We start from the raw sequence: 6,756 nt of genomic DNA, 5'->3' as shown, positions 1-6,756 counted from the left end.
AGCCGAGACAGTTACTTCTCCGGAAATTCCTGTCATGGCCGAGGAAGCAAGTATAGCTAGTTTTTCCGAGCCGACAGTAGACAATTTATACAAAGGGTTCGAGTTACCGGAGATGCCAGAAATTCGAACCAAAGCCTCGCTTACATCACTATGGTCGAGAGAAATCAGTTTGGGGGAGCTGCAAATGAAGATGCGGCTAGACATATGGAGACCTTTATCGACTCATCTGCTGCTCTCCATTCCCCCACCAAACGGCGTGACCTAGGATCAAATCAAAGAGACCATGTTCATCTTCTCCCTTCGTGATGTTTGCGAGGGAGTGGTATAGAGATCGGACCGAGCCGCTCGGAGATCACGATTGGAATACATTGGCATTGGCGTTCTACAAGAAGTACTTTTACTCGCTTCAAGGACGATCGCTATTAGAGCCCAAATCACGGGTTTTAAACAAGGGCCGGATGAGAATTTCCATGAGGCATGGGTCCGATTCAAGAAGTTAGTGCGAACCATACCGCACCATGGATTTGAAAAGTGGAGTTTGTGCAATCATTTTTACAATGGGTTGTACGACGATCGAGGGCCATTTTGGATCTTTGCGGCCAATGGGAGATTTCTTTGAAAATTTGGGAGCAACCAAGGGGTGGAAGATCATTGACGATCTAGCTACCCACAAGGCCGAGTATGGGAATTCGAGAGGGAACCGAGGAGAGCTGCTGAATCTTCCTCTGTTCTTTGCACTTGAGGCTCTCACCGCAAGATTTGACAAGTATGAGCTAGGAGGAGCCTCTAAGGGTGGGATGTACCAAGTCAACGCTGTTTCAGACGGTCCCTTCCTTTGCGAAAGGTGTGGAGTAGAGGGCCATGTCTCGAAGAACTGCCTAGTCCCTTTGAATCTTGTCTTTGCCTTTCAACACTACAGGCAGAACAACACCTACTACGAGCCACCGCATCCGAATTTGAGTTGGAGAAGCCGAAATGTTTTGAATCCAACTCAACCTCCGCCGTAGCGAAGACCATATGTGCCTCCGCATCAAAAGCAACAAAAGAATACCAAAAGCCTCCTTATGTGCAGCAAACAAACGCAAAATTCTGAGTTTTCCGAGCTGAAAAATCTGTTGCTAAAGGAGTCCCAAGCAAGAGAGGCCGGGATGAAGTTGCTAGAGAGCCAAATAGCTCAGTTGGCTAGCAAGAGTAACACTCGAGCTCCTGGGCACCTACCCACTCAACCCGAGCAAAAGGAGACCCTACATGCCATCACCTTGAGGAGCGGGTCCACCCTTGATGGTCCCGCCATGATCGAGAAAGCTGTTGAGAAGAATGAGGCAGATCCGAGTCCAAACAAAGTCAGAACGAATAAATAAAAAACAAATGTCTCCAGGTATTTGGTCGATCGACTAACATACCTAGTCGATCGATCAAACACGGGTTACTGAGGAGCTTAAATCAGAATCCAGTCGATCGACGAGGAGGATAGTCGATCGACCCATGTTATCTGCGATGTTGAAGAGTTTCGTCCTTTAATGCCAAATAATCTACGAGACCACCTGTTTCGGGTACCACCGTCCCGAAAATTACTGGGGCGGACCAGTCTTGATGGGTCGATCCGGCTCCGAAGTTTGATCCAATGACGGTTAATGGATCTCATCCGAGACGGTCGAGGAGGGGTCTAGCTTCAACAAAGAAAAGGTGACGGACTTCCGGCCAAAGTCTAAGGATGCTTGGCGCGCGCGCGAATTAGAGGAGAGGGCTAAGGTGCTCCTTACAGCCCCATATCCGGAGAGACTCGTGCCAACCAAGGAACAAGTATCTTTTAGCAAATTTGAGAAAGTTATTCGTAGCTTAAACGTTCGGATACCCTTTCTTGAGTTAGTTAACCAAGTGCCAAAGATATACTAAGTTTATGAAACAGTTGTTGTCAAAGAAAAAATCACTTGAACATGTTCATATTGTTGCGTTAACTAAAGAGTCTTGCTCCTACTTGTCTCACACACTCGCCCCATAAGTTAGAAGACCCGGGCAGTTTTTCCGTCCCTTGTAGCATAGGCACCTTTTCTATCGAAAAGGCTTTATGTGACTTGGGAGCTAGCATAAGTGTCATGCCCTTGAGTCTAGCTAGGAAGCTTAAACTGACCAGGTTTGCTATTACTGAGATGACAGTCCAGATGGCCGACCGCTCTGCGGTCGAGCCCATAGGAATCCTAGAGGACATACCCGTCCAAATAGGGAAGTTTTTCTTCCCTGTTGACTTTGTTGTCCTAGATATGCCTGAGGATGAACATATACCGATCATTTTAGGTAGGCCGTTTCTGCACACTGCTGGTGCAGTCATTGACGTCGGTTTAGGAACCTTGACCTTCAAGGTTGGGAAACACTCTATTGTTTTTGCCCAGCCGGCTAAGAAAAAGGATCCCATGTGGCCTGTCACCTGTAACACGGTTTCTGAAAAGAAATCGTATTTTGTGGTTCCTGAATTGCCTGTCCCTATATCTACTGCTGTGTTAACCCCTCCGCCCCGAACTGGGAGCAAGAAGGAGGAAAAACTTGTTGTTTTAGACATCGCAGGAGCTGGTTTGGGGAAGGAAGAGCCGTTGGATGCTCCAGCTGCGACAGAGCAGATCGTTTCAAGAGGAGGTCTTGGATGCTTAAGCTATGGGACTGACGAGGAGGTAGAAGATGAGCCGGTTAAGGTGAAATGGGCAGATTTGGAGACTGATGATTCCGAGGAAATCCTTGATTGGGGAGATGACGAAGCTGATCAGCTGAATTCTCCGACTGTCAATGCTGAGAAGGGTGCAACTGATAACATGAGCACCATTGAGGCTACCTCTAGTAGCCAGAAGCCGACGAAGTGGGCCATACCGTGGTCCTTTTTGATCAACTATTAGTTGATCAAATTCGTTATAAACTTCACTTTATTGCTTTCGAACTATTTTTATTGCTTTTGTGTGCGCGAAAACTTCGCTTTTATTTTCGTTTGCTTAGGATTTTTAAGTACTTTAGACATTCTTCTGGGTTTTGCGCAATTTTTGGCGCGTATCATTGTGCATTTGCAGGTAATTAGAGCTTATTAGCTCAAATCATTGAGCAATTACGAAGAAATAAGACGCTGCAGCAGTATTTTCAGTCGATCGACTGGCACCATTGGTCGATCGACTGAATTGCAGGTTTACAGGAGCTACTGTTCACGCCCACCTGGTCGATCGACTGCCTCTTTAGGTCGATCGACCACTGATGCTGCTATGTTCATTCACGACCTCTCCCCTGCTGTGTTTGGTCGATATGCGGTCCTAAGGGAGTCTTCTACTCCGCTTTATTTCCGTCAAATTGTCTATTTCTTCTATTGCCTCATTTTTGCACAATTTTACGCTCCAAAATTGTTTTCTTCAGTCTCATGCGTGGTTTTTAATTGTCTTTTCAGGTCCTTATTAGTAGCACTGCTGGCTACTGAAACCTCCTAGCTCACGCTGGTTTGGGGAGGTTTCCTTTGCTGCGCTTAAAGTCTTGTGAGTTCCCAAGTCTTTACTTTATGTCTTTGTGTTTTTATTTCCCTTTTTCTCGCAAATTCCCATTTCTATTAGCTTTCATTACATGATTTTGCACAATGGGGACATTGTGCGATTTGGTTTGGGGAAGGGTTTTGCGTCGCATATCATTTGCTTGCATTCACGTTTAATTTTGTTTTGCATTTTTTTATTTCATTTCTCTTATATATACAAAATTCAAAAAAAAAAATTGAAAAATTTCAAAAAATTCCATAAAATGCACGTTTATTTTAGCATATAGGTCGAGTCGGAACGGTAGTATTTCTATGATGATTTAGCATTTGCACCTGTTTTGCCTGAGCCTTGCTTGATTAACATGTTATTAGTAGAATCGTAAGTGCATATCTACGAGTTTTCGTTACATTCTTGCTGAACTTGAGACTTGACTTTAATAATTGGCAAACTACATCATATTTCTGAGTATTAGAGCCCATAACTGGTGACATTCATGACCAGTTCATCTAGGAATGTGAGTAGTACTCCTTATGAGACATGTGTCCTTAATTTGCATAATTATGAACTTGATCTACTTAATACCTGTATGCATTCGGTTTGTGGTTAGTTGACACATGTGGTAGAGGTTTCCTTTTCTCATTTTATCCATAAACTCCACTATGCCAAAAATATCCTTTTTTGTCCTATCTACATACTACACATAGCCTGCCTTTGTCAAGCTAGTAGCCTAGTTTTTGGGATTGTTACTCGTTTTTGGTAGCATTTGCTCATGTTTGAGATGATGGTTGGAAAATGAAAGAAGGAAAGAAAGAAAAAAAAAAAAGGAAAAGCCAAAAAAAAATGAAAATGATTCGAAAAAAAGAAAGAAAAGAGAAAAGTTTCAGATCTTTTGTTCAAAACGATCGATCGATCGCTCTCAGTTAGGTCGATCGACTGAAGTTCGTGAAAGAGGAAAAAAAAAAAAAAAGAAAGTCAATTCGCATGACTTATACCTTATCTTCTGGCGATTTTTGCTCCCATATTTCATTTATATCCTATGGGGAGTTTTATTGATTTGATAATTTGGAGATTGTGAGATTTGTGCTTGCTATAGCACCGGTTCATCTGTTTATGAGAAAGAAGTTGGATGTTGTTCTCTTGGTAAAGTGGAGGTACTAGCTTGATCACCTGTACCTCCACTTTACCATAAAATGTTTTGCCCCTTCTTACCCATACCTCACACTTCCATAATTATACCTCGGCATGTGTCAATGGTCATCTGTTTGGTTGGAATGCATATGTACGGTCATAGAGGTCATCTTCATAATTTATTGCTGACATGTTTTCATAGGTCGCAGTTAGGTGAGAGTCATTACAAATTTATTCTTCCTATCTTACATATATATCACCTGCGCTTATTGAGTGATCTGAGTGGCCCGTGAGAGTCCAATTTGATAAGTCTCTATGGTTGACGGTTCAGCAGTTTTCGACGACTTTATAACTCGTTTGCATGATTCACATTACTAATTGATTGTTGGTTGTGCATTAAATTGGTTTAGGCTTTACAGTTGTCAATTCGCTCTGAGATTGAACTCGTTCCATTAGGTCGTTAGATCGAGTCTAGTTCTTGCTTGGGGACAAGCAAGGTTTGGTTTGGGGAGATTTGATGCGTGTCAATTTTATGATGTTTTACATCTCTTTTTACACGCATTTCAGAGCTCATTTGTGTAATATTTGTTGCTTTTCTCCCTATTTCCGTCTACTTCGTATTTTGTACTTTATTGCGAAAATGTGAAGAATTCGACGGAAATCAAGCCAAATCCGCCCCGAGTAATGCTGCATTGCAAATGACGTAAAGGAATCACTTAAGGAACGAGCTTGGTGCGCGATCCAAGGCCCAAAAGACAAGACCACGAGAATAAAGAAGTCAAGTAGCAGCTCATCCGGTCGATCGACTAGTCCCATCGATCGATCGACCAACTATCGGATCCCGAAAGCTCACGTTTCTTGAGGAGCGATCGATCGACCAGCTTGCGTAGTCGATCGACCAGATTTCTTTACCAGACGAGAATTAGAAAGTCGTGAATCTCAAGGCCCGTGAAGTTTAGGTTTTAGAAATAAGTTGCTGCGTTTATTGCTATATAACGTAACACCAACATCTAGTTTGATAATCAAGTTTTGCATCTAAGTTTCGATCACAATACAGTGCTTTTAGTTCTAGCTTATTACGAGTTAGGGTTTCGGGTTATCGATTTTAACATTGGATTTCTGCCTTCGCTCTTAATCTTTCCTTTGAATCTTGGTAATTGTTCTGCCCTAATTCCAGTTTTCATTGCTCCGCTTCTATTGTTAGTATAGAATTGATAGTTAGCATTCCCAAGCCAATTATCGCTTCATCATCGTTGTTATTTATCTTAAATATGAATTCCGTAATAGTCATCAGTTTATTTGTTGTTTTTACATTCACCATGAGTAGCTAAATAGTTAGTGCTAGGATGTAGGCGAGTTATGGCTAGGCGGCATTAGATTGAACACGGACTGAACCCGCGTGTCAGTCGATCGACTGACATTGTTGGTCGATCGACTGACCTTGTAAGGTTACCCTTCGTTTTAATTGTTTTTAAACTTGTATTTAACAAATCGAATGCATGCGACCAGTTAGATACCTATTTTGTGACAGACCCATTAGACCGAAAGGTAGGGTAGGTTGCTTGACCGTCAATTAATTCGACTAAACTGTGCTAAGATCGAAAGATAGGTATAGTTTAGACCATTAGTCGCTTTTCAGGACGAAAGTCAGTATTAGTGACATTAGGGACCTATAGCGAGATCGAGAGATGCTATTTGTTAGGAGTGGACCGAGAGGACCTCTTATTTCCCGCCTTACCTGTGTTTATTTCAGACCGACTTAGTTTGCTGCCGCCAAAGCTATAATGACCCGATCATCCTAGTACCCTTCTTTTATCTGTTTAATTCATATTTTTAGTTTATTTTCCTTTTATTGCCATTAGCTATAGAACAATTCAAATCAACCCTCATAATTGTTACCTTAGACTTTCATTAGACAACTAAAGTTTACAACTGCCTCCTTGCGGATCGACCCTGTTACCACTAGCCTAGGTTAGTCTTAATAGGAATTATAAATTTTATCTTTGGTACTCACAGCGACGGGTATCAATTAGGTTACAAATCCTCCCCTGAACTGTGCACCTAGTTCTGAATATCAGGGACCTTTGATCAGTTTCCAAAGGTGTGTGTTGGGAGTACATAACCCTCCATA

General features: G+C 42.4%; 1 non-coding gene across 1 annotated transcript; it reads right to left on the bottom strand.

The window, feature by feature from the left end:
* Positions 1-418: 418 nt before the first annotated feature.
* On the bottom strand, positions 419-525 carry LOC141603983 (small nucleolar RNA R71). The gene has a single exon (XR_012525812.1). It is a non-coding gene; the product is annotated as a small nucleolar RNA R71 (small nucleolar RNA).
* Positions 526-6,756: the final 6,231 nt, after the last annotated feature.

This window comes from Silene latifolia, chromosome 9, assembly GCF_048544455.1.
Source record: "Silene latifolia isolate original U9 population chromosome 9, ASM4854445v1, whole genome shotgun sequence".
Taxonomy (NCBI): Eukaryota; Viridiplantae; Streptophyta; class Magnoliopsida; order Caryophyllales; family Caryophyllaceae; genus Silene; species Silene latifolia.
This window is presented reverse-complemented; position numbering and strand designations above follow the sequence as displayed.